Source organism: Barbatula barbatula, assembly GCF_947034865.1.
Source record: "Barbatula barbatula genome assembly, chromosome: 14".
NCBI classification, from domain to species: Eukaryota; Metazoa; Chordata; class Actinopteri; order Cypriniformes; family Nemacheilidae; genus Barbatula; species Barbatula barbatula.
Genome location: NC_136777.1, coordinates 9,221,799 through 9,242,319, shown reverse-complemented (window position 1 = coordinate 9,242,319; position 20,521 = coordinate 9,221,799).

The following is a 20,521-nucleotide window of genomic DNA, read 5'->3' as shown; positions in this document are numbered from 1 at the left end:
AACTCTTACACTTATTCTGTGATGAAAACACACACACGCGTACGGCCGTATGCCGATTATAAGGACGAGAGGAAGAAAATATGCTACCGTAAAGACACTTGGCACGTCACACTGAAAGCAATCTAGTGCGTTTCAGAAGACTAACAGTGCCATCTACTGAGAGAGCGGAGGATGTGGCGAGAAGGAGAGACTTGGACGAACACCAGCTCAGTAGGATTTCTCAGATAATAATCAGTTTCTCTGGGCTTGTGAAACTGGCTCATTAAACTTCCTTTTTAACTGGAAATATAGAGAGTGATTAAGGCTGCATTACTGAGTGGGCACAAAATGGCTAACCTCCGGCCACCCACTGCTCCTAGGTGTCTGGCACGGGGTTCTGCAAGCAGCGTAATGTCTTCACTTCGAGAGCGGCAAATCCATCACCTGCTTGTTTATCTACTTTGCTCTGGCAGCCTTATCAATCAGTGTTAAACCATCACGCTGGCATTGTCTTTTAAATATTGTTAAATGCATCGGGTCTGGCCCAGCAGCGGGCACTATAGGCGTTTCCTCACTCGGGTTCAGTTTGCCACGGCGGGTCGAAAACCAGGTGCCTTTCATTTAACCTCCATCTGACGCGAGAGGCCAGATGATCTTGCTGGCAGACTTAAATGGATGGTTTTTAAATGGAGATGTTTGTTAAAATCCATGATTTATTTCCACTGGCAGAATACGGTTCGGTGATGTCACCTGGGTTCGGCATTAGCATACGTAATTAAGGCTGGTGAGGGCATCTGGAAAGGGGGCGAAGCTGGTGTCATTGGACGTAATTGCTTCAGGAGGACATAATTGAGCCTCTGGTTGATTTTCAAAGGCTCATCCCTCCGTTGTCGTGGACACAGCCTGTGGACTTTGGCCTGATGCCAGGTAGGCTCTTAAGGAGGATGCGGTAACACAGTTTCTCTGTTTTCTAAATGGGGAAAAAGACAGCCGATGAATCACTCAACATGACTTTTACACAACATCATAGGTGTGTGTATCTGTGTGTGTGCTGGAATGGTATTATAATATGCATTGTGATGTTATCCGTGTTCAAGAAAGATGCAGCAGAGGACCAAACCGCTCTACCCGAGGTGTCTTAAACACAGAGATGCCAGAAAAATGAAGCTATCTTGCTACAGCTTGCCCTGAAGGTGGGGTTTAGGTTATATAGCCATAGAAAAGATACCTTTGTGCTCACGCACACACGTGTGTATCTCTTGGCACTTGGGTCAGCGTGCACGTTTGAAGGAAGATCTTCCGGCTGGCGACCCGGTCCAAACATCACGGCCTGACGTTTTTATCATCCGTCAGCACGGAGCGAGATAAATTTGGCCTCCCAGCAGCCCTGGCAGGCTCCTGCTATCTTGTCACATTCCAGACAGTTGGGGTCGGTGGGCTGAGCCAAGCCAGGCCGGGCTGGGAGGGGAATCGGGGCCAGGTAATCCATTACTGTCCGGGGGCACGTCTCCGCACATACGGATTTAATATCAGCCTGCCGAGAGTTATGAGCCATCCCCGTCCACAAACACATACCTGACTTATGCAAAACGACAGGCCCACAGCTGGGGAATTTGGACCCACTGTATTTTCTCTCTTTTGTGATTTTTTTTTATTTGGCTCTAATGAGGTTTCACCCTCTCCTACACAGTGTCCTCTAGCAGCAGAGGCTGGACTGAGTTCAGGAGCCATGCAAATGGACCGCAGAGACGCCTTCCATCATGACCCATTTTCATGGTAATGGCAAGGTGACCTGGCTACAGAGGTGCACTTGGACTTTTTTGAGGTCCTCAGAGGGTCATGTGTTACACTGGAGGTACGAGGCTAGGTGGCAGATGGCCACAGCACGTTGAAGTTGGCATTTCACCCTGAGATGGGTTCACCATGAGGATGTCCTCTCTTGAGGAGAACCAATATATGTGGAACTATGGATTCGTATGGTATATGGTAGAATAGCAAAAAGCATGTCCCATCTCTAGCCATTTTATTGTAAGGAAGGGCACAGAAAACAGGATGTGAATGTCTCAGGTGGCACATTTTTGTGTGTAGTAAAAAAATGCATTATATATAGCTGTGGAAAAATGTAAGAGACATTTAATCAGCCTTTCTAGATGTATTGTGGCCATTCAAGTCTACTGCATGTTACATTTCAACCTAATGAAACCTCAGAAGTGACATAAAGTCATCCAAAGTCATTTGAAAGACTGACAGCATGACCTAAATAGGTCCAAGGTACAAATATTACGGTTGCGCTTAAAAGTGACTATGAACTTTTTTCTGTGCAGTATTTGAGGTCTGAAAAAATAAACAGCATGTTTTCTCTTATTTTGACCTAGTTTGAACTAGTTTTCATTTTCTGCAATGCATGCAAATAGAAAAGAATTGGAGAAGTATTGTCAGTAGTTTACAGAATGAAACCAAAATAATAATTTTGCCTGAACACAAACCTATAGTAAATTCAGCATAACTGTTGCTAGTATTTACCTTCCTCAATTTACTATGTAGTGAGACTGAAGCTGCCATGATATACAGTTGGTGTGTTTCAGAAAACCCATTCCCACAAACTCTTCTCTCTGGGGTCACAGGGCCAGGGTCTGACTCTAGTTATGGCACTTTGACCCATAATGATACTTGCTTTTTATAGATTCCAGCCAAATGTCAGTCTTAATGTCAGCACATGACCCCACTAAAGGCCAGTGAATGCCAAGGGATAGGGATGAAAATGAGGAGAAAATGCTTTAATAAATAATATGATGAATGCTTTTCAGTTAGCCCTGAAAAGCAAAAAAACTGAGAAGTTCATTTACATTTACATTTAGTCATTTAGCAGACGCTTTTATCCAATGCGACTTATAAAGATGTATGAAAGGAACAGGCTTTAATTTATGGTTGAGTTAAATATTGCACACAAAAAAAAATATTTTGCACTGCAGATTATGCCAATAAACCTTCATATAAAATACACCCTAATAGACTTTCTCACTCACTTTTCTCCACTCTTTCTAGCTTTGACAAGCTTATGGAAGGTAAATTTGTCATACATCGCTAAGCCTGTCTTTTTCCAGCACCCTCATAACTTTTTTCACCATTCTTCCAGAATAAAAGAGTAGAAGAAAGAGAAAAATGGCTGAGTAAGCTCAGCCTGCTGGGAAAAAGTTGGCTGATCCATCAAACCTGCTCTCGGGCTCGGCGCTACAGCCTTGTTAGCTAATTGAATATATGAATAATGGGGATGCAGCTTTCTTAGAGGGGTATTCACCAGTCCGGCTCTCGTCTTATCTGTGTTTAGCCATCTCAGCTTCATGCTTAACTCATAAACAAGGTCTTTAATGCAGACATTATAAATGTGGTATTGTGAAAAGAGGATGTCATCGCTGTGGGATGTGTCCAGATGTGTGAGCAGTGCTGATTCAGGCATGCAGATCCCTTTCTTCTCTCTCTCTTCGGTTTCATCTTTCATTTCTGCTCCTCCGTTCTACATTTTCTAACGCTTCATTCTTTCCTTCTTATTCTTTTCTTTTTTCTATCTGCAAAACAACATTTTCATTTACTTTGGTTTTTGTCCATACAGTAGAATTTGATGGGTGCCGCCACTGTCCGGTAAAAGATGACAGAACTTTCATTTTAATATAAAATCTGTATCTGTGATCTGTACATTTAATATCAAATCTGAACAGACACAATTAGTTTGTTTAGAGGAATCACAACTGCATGCAAGAACTAAATCAATTCCAGAGGAAATGAAGTTTTATTCACAATAAAGAACTGAACCAACAACTACTTTCAACTTTGACATTGTGTTCTGTTCACAAATTCTTAAACAAAGGTGTGAAACACTAAAAGGATTTCAGGGGTCTTGGGAGACAATTTAAATGCGAATGAAAGCTTAACATGCTGTAGAAATTAATCCTATTATGATGGTTGCTAGACATCACTGTAAGGCTAACATTTTATTATTATTCATTATTTAATAAAAAATAGTAAATCCGGAAAAAGGGCCAAACGGGAAAATAATTGCTATGCTTATCTAGATTGTTTTTTGTTGTTAAGACTTCCATACTTTCGAAGAGTAAATTAGGGGATTCGCTCCCTCATTTGAATGTGGTTGTCACTTCCAGAACTTTGAAGTATGTACTCTCTTTCTGTCTCCGTCTCTCTCTCACTGGACTGGAGGGATTGTTAGGAGAAAGCATTGCAGCTGGAGGATGGTTGTGCTGCGTTGCTGTGTGCAGCATGCAGGTCTGTTTAAATAATGAATGAGGCGTGCTGCTGTCACACAGGCGTTTGCCTACTGTTAAACGCTGCACTGACGGCTGGCACTGCGAGTTGTTAAAGTGTTAGGCCTACACCTCCGCCAGGAATTTATGAGGGTCTCCAGAAAGTTCCTCCGCTGTTCATTCTGATCAAGGACCACTCTCCAGTCTCTCTCCTTCTGCCTCTCCCTCTCTTTCTCTCTCTGTCTCTCTGTCCTCTGTCCTATACGAAGAGCTTGGATTCAAAATGAGATAGTTTTGTTGTTTAGCACTAGTTGTTTAAGGCTACCTATTTCATCTTTAATTGTTCTTTAGTTTTGTTAGTTTTTAATATTTTAGTAGTAGTGCTGATAGTGTAATATTTTGCAGAAGTACTACAGTATGTCTTTAAATTCTTCAACTTTAACATACAGCAGATATAGCCTCACATTTAAGTATTTGTTTCATTTTTAGTATATTTATAATAAATAATAATAACTTATTATTTTTATCATTAGCCATAATCAATAGTAGTAGTGATATAATAATAATTGAAATAATAAGAATCATTGCTACAATGATTATTATTATTATTACTACTACTGCTACTACTACAACTAAATAATAATCATCATCATCATTTTCGTTATTATTATTATTATCTATACTACTACTAATACTTCTCAGGTGAACCTCAAATCAGACGAATTAACCATCACTTCCATAAAAAGGATTAGTTTACTAGTCAACATTAAAAATTAAGTTTCGCATATCTCACTATCAGTTACAGATGGTCCTCTCTCTTTTCCATCATCCGCACTCACACTATTGGTGAACGGCTCAGTGTGAAAGAAAAGTTATCAACTCTTCTCTGCTCATTACAACATCTCGCGAAGGCCCTTTTCACAGCTCCCTGGACTTCTACCAACGAATGAGATATTAGCCCTCGAGGGTATGGACGTGCTTTGATGTGTTCTTTCTCTTCCCATCAGAGGACATCTTGTGCCCATGCCCGGACGCCTGTTGTGGTCCTCTGCTGAAGAGGAAAGGCGAGGGCCCGAGGATTATGATGGGAGGCGTTCGAGGACAGTGGCATGTGGACGGGCGGACGTGTTTATGGCGTGAAGGCTGGGTGTCAGCCAGAGGGGGTAGGAAGCAGGCTGTTAGTGTGCCCTTGTCTGCCTTAGACCCCCACACATCCTGAAGAAATAAGGGTCAGGAGTCAGTCTGAGAGGAGCAGCTAATAGAAGATTTATGACTCACTGAATATGCAGATTTGCTTGGTGCGATTGACCAGGATCCACACGCTGCCCTTGGGTGCAGCTTTGCATTCAGAGGAAGGTAGATAAAAAGGTGGATGGGGGTGGTGAACAGGCGGCATAAAGAGAGTAAGAGGAGAGCATAATAGAGAGTAAAATGCACTGGTAAATTAGGCACCCTCTCATTTTGAATAGCCCAACAAGATTGTACGGGTTTCGGCCAAAGCAACTGTGAGTCATTTTTTCTTGGGGGGATGAAATCTTCCTGTTTTTGTCCTTTGTTCTCTGCTCACTTCTTCCCTCATTTCAGGCAATTTGAACTCCATTTGCAAGAGTGCAGAGGCTGCTGGAAAGCAGATGTGTTTTACTTTATTTGAAATATACATACAGGCATAATGAAGCTGCGCCGTGACCGGGGCTCAGCCATCATATAAGTGCTTCTAGTTGCCAGCTCTTTGATGAATGTGTAGGTAAAACCCAGCAAGGGACGTCCGTGCTGTTCACCGTCTAGGAAGAAAGCACTGAGATGGAGAAATTATAGAGCAAGGCCCGGTCTGCCAAATGAATAGGCGTACTGACAAATTGAATTGAGTTGCATCAGAGGGCCTCCATTTAATCTCCTAAGTCTTTTTCGGCCATTAAAAGAGTCGTTCAGAACCCATCATGGCTGCAGGTCCTGCCACCCTGCAAAACGCTCTTTATATTCTGACTACTCATCTCTAAGATTTCATCTTGGCTTCTGAGTGCAGGCGGTGTTTTAAAGTGTCTCCGTGTTCATGCGTGCATGCTTTGATTTAACCTGACAATAGCTTTGTTCAGACAGGCACCAAATGTTTTATTTTTGGTTTATCGACTTAAATACTGTAGATCAGATTTCATCACGCAAAATGACAGAGAGGACAGACGGTCATAAAGTTCGGATTTATTCTGGTGTGAACAAAGCTGGTTGATGTTGTTGAGAGTGCATATAATAGTTGACTAAACGTTTTTGGAGTCTCAACACCGAATGCGAATGAATGACTTATTAAACATCGGTCAGCATCCACTTTACAACATTGGCAGTTTAGGAGACATTGCAGAAAATGGCTTATTATATTTATTTCAGATCCTTTTCATCAGCATTTTCATCGACAGAACAACAATGCATCATATAGATGAAACAGTTGAATATGAGAAACTGTGTATGTTAATCTTCGCCAAATACCTTCCCCTCACATATATGGGGTATTATATTTATATATACATAATTTATTATATACACTCATGATGATATATGACCCTACATCCTTAATTGTGCGTTAAGTCTCTCAGACCATGATAAGAAATGTTAAATCTCATCACTCACATCTGTGTGACCAACAATTCAGGGACGAATTGTCTTGTAACAAGAATGACGTTTTAGTGCCCCCTATTGATCAGTTAATAGAACATCTGTACATTTTTTATATGTCATTAAAGGATTACAGTAGATGACAAATCACCTTTGAAAACGGAGTGATAACAAATATGATTTAACAGTTTTGTTTATTTAACTAATTGTGATTCATACAATAGACATTTTAATATCACTGATTATGTTGGGTAAATCAATTATTTGGAAATAATTGATTTACATCAATTATCAATTAATTTGAAAAACATCAATGTGAGTTTTTCCCTTTGGTTGTCATGCCTAAGGAAAAGTGTCGCACCCTCCTGTCTTTCCTAATGGAGACAGTATGAATTGCTCTGACATTTATCTCACACTAACAGCATCACTGATTCCCCAGCGCTATAAAAGTCCAGCAGGTAAAGTTTATGTGGGTGTCTTAAGTGTATTACAAAGGATCTTTACAAATTGCATTAGTGAGTCATTGCCTTCTGCCTGTTTTCAAACTGTCTTGATACTTGATAAACACTCTGACTTTCAGTCTCATCACTTGGTAGAGAACCTTTGTGGACAGAAATAGGGAATTCGAAAAGGGAAAGGAAGAGAGTAACATTGTTAGAACAAGAAATGTAAGAATAGATTCGCTCATTTGTTCATTGATTTAAATATTTTTTATTTAAAATGTAGAAGCTATCTTTATTAAATTAAAGGTCTATACATCATTTAAGTTTAAAATGTGCTGGTCATCATGAGAGTACTCATGGAGGATGCAGCATCATGCAAATGTTTGTCATGGTGCTGTATTTGTAGTAATACTTGATACTTTATCCCATCAGATAAGGAGGTAACCAAAATAGGCTAGTCATGTGATCTTAAAAGGATAGTTCATCCAAACTTATTTCATCATTTCCTTGACCTTTACTATGTCATTCTAAAACTGGATGATAATTTTAACAATGCTGACCCTCACACAAACCTTTTCTAAAAATATAAGAATGTAAGTCATACATATTTAGAATGACTTGAATGTGAATAAATATCATAATATATTTTTAATAGTTTGACAGATTCTTTTATTTTGGGGTAAACTATCCCAGTTTAACCTTTTCAGTCTCTATGAGACAACCTTCTTTATATCAAATCAAACATCTTTTATTTAGGTATTTGTATGGTATATTTAAGTATATTCTTCAAAGGTACTATTCATTTTTTATACTCAAGACATTTGTAATGAATGGAAAGTGACACCTTCTTGCATTTCAGTGCCCTGAAAAAATCCCCTTGATTCCCTTGCATATTACGGATCATCAATTCTAAACGTTTACAAAAACAAACCCTTTCCTTTCAAGTTTCTAAGTTCTGTATTTTTTTCTGTCTTATTTTTTTTCTTATTCTTCATTAGCTTTACTTTGTTTGTTGGGAGAGAATTGTACCACAGGGTTCCACCTTTGATTCTTGTACTTCTGTCAGTCTGTGTAAAACCTGTGTGTGCGGCGTGATCGTCCCTGTCCCTCGCACCGCGTGCCCCTTAAACCGTGAGTTCCGTCTATAGGAGCCGCCATGGGAGTTCTGACGCGTGTGCTTTGATAGTGTGTCAGAGCAAATTAGCTTCTGTGAGCTGGCGTCTTGGCACACAATGCTGCTTTCACTCCTGCCATCACCCCGCATATGTGCACAAGATTATAATTAATCAGCAGGCCTGTCAATCACACTTTAATAATAATAATTCAGCATTTAGGGGGCAGAGTGAGGTCATTGGCATCTGTGCCTTTGATGTGGAATATGGGCTGGCTAATAGGAAGGCAATGGGGTGGGGAGGGGGGAGAGATGGAAGGACGATATTCATGTCTCACCTCGTTCTGTAGCTGAACGTAACTATCAACACGGTTACATCAGTGGAGCTCAATGTGAGATCGACACATCTGTAGTAATAAAGGAAGCATTGTCATTTTTAACACTTACTGTACGTCCTACTTTCTCAGCATGTGCTGGATTAAAAGTGTCTCTTTTTTTTTAATGCACTTGCTGTACAGAAAATTGTGTTGTATTTTCTGTAGGATGTCAAATTAAGGCTGTAACTGGCAAAGGCAGTAACATTCTTTCAGTTTAGTAAAATGAACAGTCACACTGTCTCTCAATCTCTCTTTCTGTCTTCCCATCGTTCACTGAGGTGACCATATTGCCATGGCCCTGTTCCACCATCCCTTACGACTCAGACACATCCGCTAATTGCAATCAAAATAACAAAACAACATATGTCAACACCCCAGAGACCACAGCACTGGTGTCCTGCAGTCACTGAAATGAAGAGTGATGGTTGACAAATGAGCGCTTGATTGGTTACATAAATTACTTTCAGTAGAAGGAGCATCGCACCAGGCATTGCAAGCAAATGCTCATCATTAAACTGGGGAGCGCCGCGGAAGGGAGAAAAAGAGAAAGTAAGATGTATAGACAGTGGATGGAAAAACAGTTGGTGTGAATATGATTATTTGCACACCGTAGAGACATTTAGTTGAATATACAGGTACATATACACTACATTAAAGTATTTTGTTATTTTCTTGAGTGTTCTCCTCACTCTTGTAAGTGGCTTTGGATAAAAGTTTCTCTCAAATGCTAATAGAGTCTAATAGAGTATATTTCTTCTATATACTAGACAATTATTATAGACCATGTTGCAAGACGTTAATAACAACCGTCCAGAAGCATTTCCTGGTTCAGGACAGTACAGAACCGTATACAAATTCCCTAATTCATGAAGTACAACAAATAAACAGGAAGTGCTTCTGGAGTCTTGTTTACAACCCGAATTCTGGAAAAGGTTGGGACGTTTTTTAAATTTGAATAAAATGAAAACTGAAGGAATTTCAAATCACATGAGCCAATATTTTATTCACAATAGAACATAGATAACATAGTAAATGTTTCAACTGAGAGATTTTCCACTTTAATACACTAAATTAGCTCATTTAAAATGTATTGCCTGCTACAGGTCTCAAAAAAGTTAGGACGGGGCAACAAATGGCAAAAATAGCAAGCAGTTTTGAAAAGATTCAGCTGTCGGTAAACACAATCCGCCGTGTCATCAGCAGATGCCAACTAAAGCTCTATCATGCAAAAAGGAAGCCATATGTGAACATGGTCCAGAAGCGGCGTTGTGTGCTGTGGGCTAAGGCTCATTTAAAATTGACTATTTCAAAGTGGAATAGTCCAAATTTGACATTCTTGTTGGAAATCACGGACGCCGTGTCCTCCGGGCTAAAGAGGAGGGAGACCTTCCAGTCTGTTATCAGCGCTCAGTTCAAAAGCCAGCATCTCTGATGGTATGGGGGTGCATAGGTGGATACGGTATGGGCAGCTTGCATGTTTCGGAATGCTCTGTGAATGCTGAAAAGTATATAAAGGTTTTAGAGCAACATATGCAAGGTTTTAGAGCAACATATTTGTCACCTGTTGTAAATATAATGATTTAGTAAGTTGATCTAACCCATTGTGGCTTAACTTTTCATTTATTCATTCATTTATTTACTAAAAATTATCTAAATAAGAAATAAAAAGCATACATTATTCTACACTTCACAGCTGCCTGGTCATCTATGCATACTGTATCTGCTACTATAATCAGTTAGCTAAAGCAGATGGCACTGGACTGAACAGACAAGACCATCTCAGTCAGGTGTTAAATGAAAACATTTGAGAAATTCCTAACCAGAAAATAGGTCAATTTATTACACGTCTCGTTGGATTGCTTAATTCTCATTGGCCAGTTGGGACAATTGCAGGTTTGTTATTACCAGATAAAAACCTCTCAAAACTAATAACACACGATAAACCGGATGCAGAAAATCATTTTGACAGTTTTTTTGACAAATTAAATATAAATAAGTATTTTAATAGCATATATGATATTATATTTACAACGCTTCAGGTCCTCATCACACTGTCGGGGCTTTTTTTCTGTGATAACCAGCTGCACATTATCCCTTACATAATTTTTTATTTTTATTATATATGATATTATATTTATTTTATTATAAATATTAAGGATGCAGCCTTTGATTTTTGTAAACTTAGATTTTTTGGTAAATATCAAATGGCATTGATTTTGTTGTTTACTCATGGAAGACCTTTTATTACTGTTCATTTGAAACATCTAGCTAAGTTATAATTTGTATTGTTTTCTAAGTAAATTTAGTTTCTAATCATCCATTATGGTACATCATGCTATTTCAAGGCTTTTCAGAAAATGAAAATGATTTAATATGAATTAGCTTTTTTAAGACGTGACAATGCACAAACCTATTCTTGCCAATAGAGGGCAGTCATTATTTTTCTTTACTTTTAAAAAATCTGCTCAACTAACAGCTGTTTATTCATTGCAGTGATTCAACATCATTAATGATACATGTATGTTTTTATGCCTTGTCCTGTAAGAAACATATTTTCTTTTATACACAGTATTATACATCTCTTTTGATTTTTGTAATTGTATGCATATGCCATGGTTTTAACAAATATGGTTCGAGATTGTAATGGTGAGCAGTTAGCAGTCCTAAGATTATAAACTGTCTGCAGATATCATAAATATTTATTTTATCTTTCTTTATTAGACTCATCAAGCATTCTTTGATATGCGTTTATTAGAAATATGTATTTTTTAGAAATTCTTGTTGATCAAACTGACTGACAGTTACTGGCTTATTGTACTAAATATTGATTGGTTGGAATATTGCTTATAATAATCTTGGGAAGAGGATGTCAAGTTTACAATCCATAGATCTGACGGAACTGGCACAACTCAGAGGAGAAAAGATAGAACAAAGGAAACAGCGTGAGAAGGAATGCTTATGCTAAAAAAAGAAAAGCTTATGATTCGTGTTTTTAATGCTCAGTAATGAAACCTAAGAGAGAAAGTGTGATGAAAGAGATTAATGACAGACTGTACACGGAATGCAAACTAAATATGAAAAGATATCATCTTTTATTATTTTGCTGGAATACAATAAAGCAATGCATGGTTTATACGTGATAAACAATGAGAGGTAAAGGAGCAGAAGTGTGGGCTTATTCTGTTCTCAATGTCAGCTCACATTAGAATTCTAAATGAGAGTGTTATCGGAGTCACCATGCAGACAGCGACTCATTTACCCCCAACTTTTGTTGTAGAAGACATGTCAAAGAAATCTACCTGATGCAATTTGCTTTTCACAAAAGCAACTTTACAGTTTTTCTCGATTTCTAAAACACAATACGAAACAATTCACTATTTTCTCAAAACTTTTAACACTTCTTAGAACAATGTACCAATTTGTACAAACCCCACACAAAAATGTCCTCATTTGCAATGGTTTAACAAGTTCTCATTCAGAAAACACAAACACATAATATAATGAACTAAAGTGTCAACGTGTAAACTTAAATAGCACACATTTAACCATACGTAAACATTCAGTACCTGACACAAATCAGACACTCAGGATTATATCAGTAGGATCCTAATCATCTACAGTAATTACAATACACACTTTATATGAGAAAAATTTCACTATTCTGTATCCAATAGACTGTACCACATGTACACCCTCAATTTTGTGATGGTCAAGTTTATTTGCAGCATTTATTACATGTTCTATATTTTTGCAAAACTTAGAGAAATATTGGGACAAAGGTGTATTGGATGCCACGTTTATTTATATATTTATGCAATTGTATTCTGCATTGTGTTTCATACCCATTTTACACCGAGATTTCTCCAGTTTCTCTGAATCTTTTGATGATGTTATGCACTGTAGATGATGAGATTTGCAAAACCCTTGTAATTTGATGTTACTGTAAAGAACATTGTTCCACAAAGTATTCCACAATCTACTTTCTTCTAAGATTACTTACTAAAAGTAGTGTTTTTATTTTTTCCTGAAGCTCATTGTTACATTTTGCTCATTCTGCACTCTTTAAGGTTGTATATGTAAAAGACACTCTGCTGTCAAATTACTATATTTTTTATTCCCAATAAGAGGTTTTAGTAACTGTGTTTTCAATCGATCTCACCAGTGTCTAAGACTATGTTGTAGTGTGAGTGTTTCTGAGAGCTTGTGTGTCTTGAAAAGGTTTGCTTTTTCTTTTAGCAGGTTTTAATGGTTTGTGTGGAGATCTTCATTTTGACCCAAAAATTGGATTTTGAGAAAATTGGGTCAGAAGTTAGGGATTTGTGTTAGGGAGAAAAGGATCCATAATTTAAAGAAATGTGTTTAAGCAATTGAAAAAACTTTAAAGTAGTTTGTCATTCCTTTTCTTTATTAGGGACATGCATGAGGAATGTAGTAGCTGCAAGCTACCTTGTCGAAATGCCGATGTAGTCTTGGAATTGAAAATCTTCTCATTTTCTGACAAATTCTGACTGTGCTTTCTTCTCTCAGTGACCTAAACAGTGCTGTTTTTATCATTGTTAGAAAATGTTTCAGTTTTTCTTCACAGCATCTAACTTGTCTTTAGCTTAGCCTGTTCTTTGACAGGACATGTAAAAGTCTACAGTATCTGTGGTGTTGGAATTCCCTTTAGCTTATTGAATGATGGTGATATCTGTCATGTAGTGATAGGATTTCTAAAGTGTCTAATAGTCCCTGGGCAGGAGTCCGGTAATCGCTAAACCCTGTAATGTGTTTCCTTTGGGCTAGGACCCAATGGATTATCTTCGTCTTTTGAAGTGTCTGCCTTTGAGTTCAGTGGCTTTGGCCTATTTCTGGTGGACATTTTGAAGCATTAGAGCTCTCTAGAGCAGTCCCCTGGGCCCTGGCTTTATACTGTAATAAAATACACGATGTAGCATCCGGTGTAGTTTCAGAAACCTTCTGCAAAAATCTGAGTTCAGATAAACCCCTGCAATGTAAGGTTTGACTGTTAAAGAAATGTGTTGACTATTTAGGCTGTTTGTTGCTTTAACCCTTTTAACTTTTAAATTAGTGTAACTCTGGAAGGCTTTGGTCTCTAGACAGCTTATCTTTTATAAACTACTATATACAAATATATATATAGTTTCCCTTAAAAATACTAAAGTATCAACATACCTCAAATTTGAAAGTGGTAGCCCCATAATGAAGTAATTTTCAAGTCATATACCGACTATTGCCACTAGGTGAAGTTCATGCCTAAATGGTGAATCAGAGACACTTGGAATTCACATCATGTTGAGACCTTTTTTAATTCATAGCATTGAACACAGGTTTTAACCTATAATAACAAAACAATCCGAGAGCTTTCAAGTGATATATAGTTTATCAATATTTATTTTGTTTTAGGAGGGAATACTTGTGTTTTTTTCTTTGTTATAACAATTTTGGCCCACCGTTGGTGCAGGTGACATTAAAATTCACTTTCAATATGTTTGTCCTATCGCAAAACGGAAAACGAATTTGAAAACTAGAGACTTACAGCTTTCTTATGATATATACAGTGAGGGAAATAATGATTTGATCCCCTGCTGATTTTGTGAATTTGCCCGCTTACAAATAAATGAAGTGTCTATAATTTTCTTGGTATAGTTTATTTTAACTGATGGAAACCGAATATCAACCATGAAAATCAGTTAAATAAGTAGTTGATCCCCTATCAACTAGCAAGCTCCACAGATTAGTTATGTGCCTTTATAGACCACAGATTTGTCCTGTCACTTTAATAAAGAACTTCTAAGTCAGCATGTTATATATATATAAAAGATGCCTGCCAACAGAATCTGTATCTTCCCCTTCAACCTCTCCACCTCCATGGTCCACGACCAAATACGTTTCAAAGGATGTAACTATCAATTGCCCTTTGGTCTGGAGCTCCCTGCAATATTTCCTCAATGGGATAAAGATGATCATGAGAAAGGTTAAAGATCAGCCCAGAACTGAAAAAGAAGCTTGTTAATGATTTCAAGACAGTTGGGACCACAGGAAGCAAACCATTGTAACACGCTATGCCACAATAGATTGAAATCTTGAAGCACGCGCTAGGTCCTTCTGCCCAAGAAGGCCCGCCTGGCTCGTTTGAAGTTTGACAATGAACATCAAAATTATTCAGAAAAGGCTGTGGAGCAAGTGCTGTGAGATCAAAATTGACTCCTGTTTTTGGAGGGAGAGAAATGCTGACTTTTACCCCAAGAACACCATCCCTACAGAGAAGCACAGTGTTGGAAACATTATGCTTTAGGGCTTTTTCTCTGCTACGTGTACAGGATGACTTCACCGAGTTGAGGGGCTGAGGGACAGGCCCTTGTACCGTAAAATCTTGAACGAGAACCTCCTCCCCTTAACTAGATCACTGAAGATGGATGTGGATGTACCTTTAACATGACAAAGAGCTAGAAGCAGATTAAATGCCCTGGCCAGTCTCTAGGCCCTAGTCCTGTAGAAAATCTCAGAAGGAGGCTAAAACTCCAATTTGCTGAGCTACAGCCAAGACACCTTAAAGATTTACAGAGGAGTGGACAAAACTTTATCCTGACCCAAACCAACTATCAGAAATGTCTGACCTCTGTGCTTGTCAACAAGGGTTTCTCCACCAAGTACAAAGTTATGTTTTGCTCGGGGATCAAATACATATTTCACTGACTGAAATGCAAATTAATTTATAACTTTTATATAACATTGTACCCCCAGATTGTATTTAAATTCTGTCTCTATCAGTTAAATTAAACCATTAAAATGATAGACCCTTTATTTATTTGTAAGCAGGCAAACTTACAAAATCAGCAGTATATCAAATCATTATTTCCCTCACTGTTCATATCTGTGTACTATATCTGTGTATAGTACTATATGTTTTTTGCAATATGTCGGGGATAATTGGATTGCTCAGGGGAAAGAACAAGGTGATGGACGGCAATTTAACAGGACAAGGATTGCACTAAATGGGATTTCAACGAACAGAGAATCTATAGCCACGGCAGTTAAGAAAGAGCTGGTCACAGACTGCCAGCTAGAACCTGGCATCCAGCCCATCTCCTCTATTAGAGGATGAGTGCCTTACAGGGACAAAACTGAGACAACGTGCTGTTTCTCACCTCAGCAGAAAGAGAGCAGACAGTACTGAGAAAAGCTGATTCACAGTGTTGTGTACCTGAGAGAAGACATTTAAAACGTCCTAAAAAATTCACATTTATCTTCATGTGTGGAGAACACCACTAAATGACAGTAGTTACAGTAATAACTGTAAAATAGGTTTGCCGGATGTACAATGCAATTTATTAAAGGTATAGTTCACCCAAAAAGAAAATTTCTGGTATGGATTACTCACTCTCCAGTTGTTCCAAACCTTTATAAATGGCTTTGTTTGGTTGAAGACAGAGAAAGATATTGGACGAATGCTTGTGACCAAACAGTTCTTGGACTCCATTGACTAACATAGTAGGAAAAATGTCAATGGTCAAAAGTGGCGCAGAACTGTTTTCTGACCTACATTCTTTAAAATGTCTTCATTTGGCATTCAACAGATCAAAAAAATATATAAAGTAATTTTTCCTGTGGTAGTCAATTGGTCCAAGAACTGTTTGGTTAAAAGCATTCTTCCAAAGATATTTCTCTGTGTTCATCAGAACAAAGAAATGTATACAGATTTGCAACTATTGGAAGGTGAGTAAACGATGACAGAATTAACATTTTTGGGTAAACTGTCCCTTTAACGGCTTTGTGGAAAGTGTTTACTAATGGGTTCGAACCAATAATTGGGCCATCGTAAAATATGTTACTTTAAGAGTATTACGTTTTTTTCCAGGTAGTAAGTTGACTAGTTTAGTCTATAGAACACTCCACTTGGATCCGGCAACCAAGAATGACACACACACAGAAGTGCAGTTCACTCAAAGTCAAAGGTTTATTAGGCATAGGTCCAATATATATATGGATAAATGAGGAAGTGAGGTAATGCTCAGATCCAGAAACTTTGGTACATGGAAAATTACAAGACCCAATGTTAGTAGATCTGCTGAGGAGCAATAGGTTAGTTCCTTGTTCTTGACACTTGGAACATGCTGATATCTGGAACATGCTGATAGCGGGTACAGACACCTCAAGTCGTAACTCTCAGTGACATCTTTACTAAACAGGATATAATGCATAAAACAATGTGGGGTAATAAAATATGGGACGCAGGCAAACTCCAAATTCTCATAGTTTCTCAAATAAATTCATGTGTAAAATCATGAAATTAATATTTTCGGATTAAAATGTTTGTCACAATGTACCATTATAGTTGCTCTTAATCATTTGGTTCATTTGGATGGTTTATCCGTGGTTTCATGCTCTAAACAGTAGATGGCAGCATGACTTTCTCATTGGAAGGGCTGTAAATTCCTCATCCATGATCTGTGTGGCTGTCAAATGATGATGAGATTTCCCAATGCTACATGGGAATCACAAACTATGATGTCATCTGTACATCGAATGAACAAAACACTCTTATCCACTCCTATTTCTCGTGCTTTCCTATTCCATGTAATTTCAGTATTAAATCAATAAGACAAAATCTTATCCAGTTGTGATTTCATCATGATATTACATTTTATTGTCTGATCATCTAGCTCTCATTTGAAAAATGAAAAAATCCATATACAGGGGCATATTTTTTGTGATTCGATCATCTTGGTCGCAGATTGTGCTGACTGATTCTGCCAGGAGAATAAAAGGACACTGACCTGTATGGCATCACTCAGTTTTAAATTAAACATAGATTCATTTATGCTTTACAGCAGTTTAAACAAACATAAAAAATATATGTGTTAATCTGATGTATACCTCCTAGCCCTGCAGTACCTGCTGAAGTTCAATGCTGTGACAACATATTATGTGTGCAGTTATTTCTATGTATCTATGATTTTCAAGAGTGTGTAAATCTGATGACTTTTCTTAGTGGTGGAAATTATATGTTTCTTCCTTTCAATCAAACCACAGAGAGCTAATGGACATACGAGGTCAACCGTCAAATATGCACTTGTTTCAGACCACACTGAGGGAGATGATATAAACCCAAGGGCAAAAATCTAATACGTCTTAAAACTTTTCTTTTCAGTTCAAGTCCTGTGAATCAAAGATATGTTCCTGTGATGTTTCTGTCAGCAGAGGGTGGATCCAGACTTGGAATGAATGTCTGTTTTAGGGCAGGATGGGAAAAACTAAGCTGGCAGCTGTGGATTGATGGACCATTATCCCGGATCAAAAGAGGGCTCAGTCGTAATGGCTTGAAAAAGCACACTAATCCTGCTGCTGTGTTAGGGAAATACCTGTATGTGCATGACATTAAATGCAGGTGTAGAATACTTCAAAATGCACAACGTCATTAAATCAGCAATGGATACAAAGGTTAGTCTAGTGGGATGACTCCTACTTTTATATTATTGAACAAATATATATTGTCTATTATTGAAAATATATATATTTTCTATTATTGAAAATATATATATTTTCTATTATTTTAAATAAATATATTTTCTATTATTTTAAAATAGGCATTTTTATTATTATTTTAATCATTTTTGAAATTTAATTTGAATGTATTTGTTTTTAATTTTTAATTTCATTTTTCAAATAAACCAACTAGTGGACAGAAGAAGTGGCAATCAAACAAATCAAATCATTATATTATCCATTGTTGCTTAAGTGCAGTGGTGGATCCCAGTCCCCCTTAAGTATTGTCTTTAATCCCTTTATACAGGTTTTTGTACATTTCAGGCCGACTAAATCAGTGGCCTCTGAGGCTTTGATGGATGGAAGACCTCCCCGATGTGGCAGTCCCAGGAAACCAGAATTTCATTTCACATAGAATTGAAGGGACGAGCCTACAGGAACATTAACCCCCCCCCCCCCCCCCCCACCCAAGGTGTTTCCATAAGAAGCTAGAGGACATGACCTTGCCACAATGTCGTCAGCACCTCGGCATGTTCACATGACGTAACTGACAGAGAATTACTGAAGCAATGTCTGCGGGGCACCGCTACAGCTGAGATTGAATACTATAAAATGATGTGATATGCCTCCCTCATGCCCACAGTGTCCTGTTTTCATTCTGTCACTCATGAATCTATGAGGCAGAGGCTGAGAGTAGGGTTTGCTCGTCTCTGTCATTTTACTAAGCGTCTTTTGCCCTTGTGCTCTATTAGTTTATCAGCGAGTCTCTTATGGAGTGCTAAACGTTTCCAGCATGTTGGAGTGATTCCTTTTAGACACTGTGAAAAGAGATCGATTCTGTGTCTCATTTGTACCAACCCACTTCTCCATCATGGAGGACGTGTGGTAACCCTCTGGAAAAATACCTTAAGATGCTGTTCAAATGTTTTATTTATTTCTCTGTCTATGTGCTTTTATTTCATATCCCCTTTGTATGTGTGACCCTTTGAACTGCAGTTGGTCAGAATATGAAGTGACCTCTGGTCTCCGTGGAGACGTGCCCTTGGAGACCACTGTTGTAAAGAGGAATCTGAGTACTGTATTAGTCGCTGGTGCAGGCGACTTCAATGTCTGCTCGTCTGTGTGTCTAATTCTTTAATTGCCATAGAAAGAAAATTAATTTAAAAATAACGGTTGTAATAATAATAATAATATAGAAATTATAGTTAGTAGTGTGATGCCAAATATTGTGCCAGTGCAGCAGGTTTCCAGTCAGCTCCAGGTTGGAAGGTTTTGAAGGGATAGTTCACCCAAAAATGAAAATTCTGTCATCATTGAATCACCCTTAGAGTGTATCAAAGCTGTATACATTTATTTGTTCTGCTTAACACAACAGAACATATTTGGAAGACTGTCAGTAATCAAATAGATTTCATCCCGGTAACTGACATTCTTACAAATATTTCCCTTTGTGTTTAGCAGAACAAAGACATTTATACAGGCTCGGAACAATCTGAAGGGGAATAAAAGATGTCAGAATTTTCATTTTTGGGTGAACAATCTCATTTTTAAAATTGCATGGAGTTAATTTAAATATTGTTTTAAACATTAGGGAAAGTAAATAACGGCAGAATATAGATTTTGAGAGAACTATTCACTTAAAGGTGCTGCAGAAGAAAAGGGATAGTAGAGTAATCCCCAAAGAAACGCCCCTCTATAGAGAAGAGATGTGTCTATTAGATATCCACGCAGCGTTTTTTTTTATCAGTCTTTATCGATTGACGATTCTCTGGGGCGAGGGGTTCATTTGAGGTGCTTGCCAGCACGTGCGCTTGTGCTGTAGCTGAAGCGACTCCAAAAAATGTACACAATATCTTTGCGCATTTTAACCTCAGCAAACCAAAGTCAAGGTACAGTTCATATGAGGTTTAATCATTGATTGGAAATTTGCTTTTTAATTGTGGTTTTTGCCGTTGATTTTAGAAATATCTGCCTTCCATTCGAGGAGATAAGACTGTTGTCTTTCTATGATGTAAATAGCTGCTCAGAGGCGTTGCAAAATTTTCTATATTTTCAAACGGATCCATTGTTTGGCACGACTTCCGTAAACTGACTTTGGTTTTGACCCATAGGTCGGTTCCCATTGAGGTTGCGAAGAGCAGAGTAAGAAAAAGTTAAAAGCAAGTAGTAAAATGTTGATGGTTTGTTGTGCAGTGAATCAAACTTCATGCTATTTGGTGTAAATGTATCTGTAATCTGAAAGTAGGTAATGCTAATCCTAAT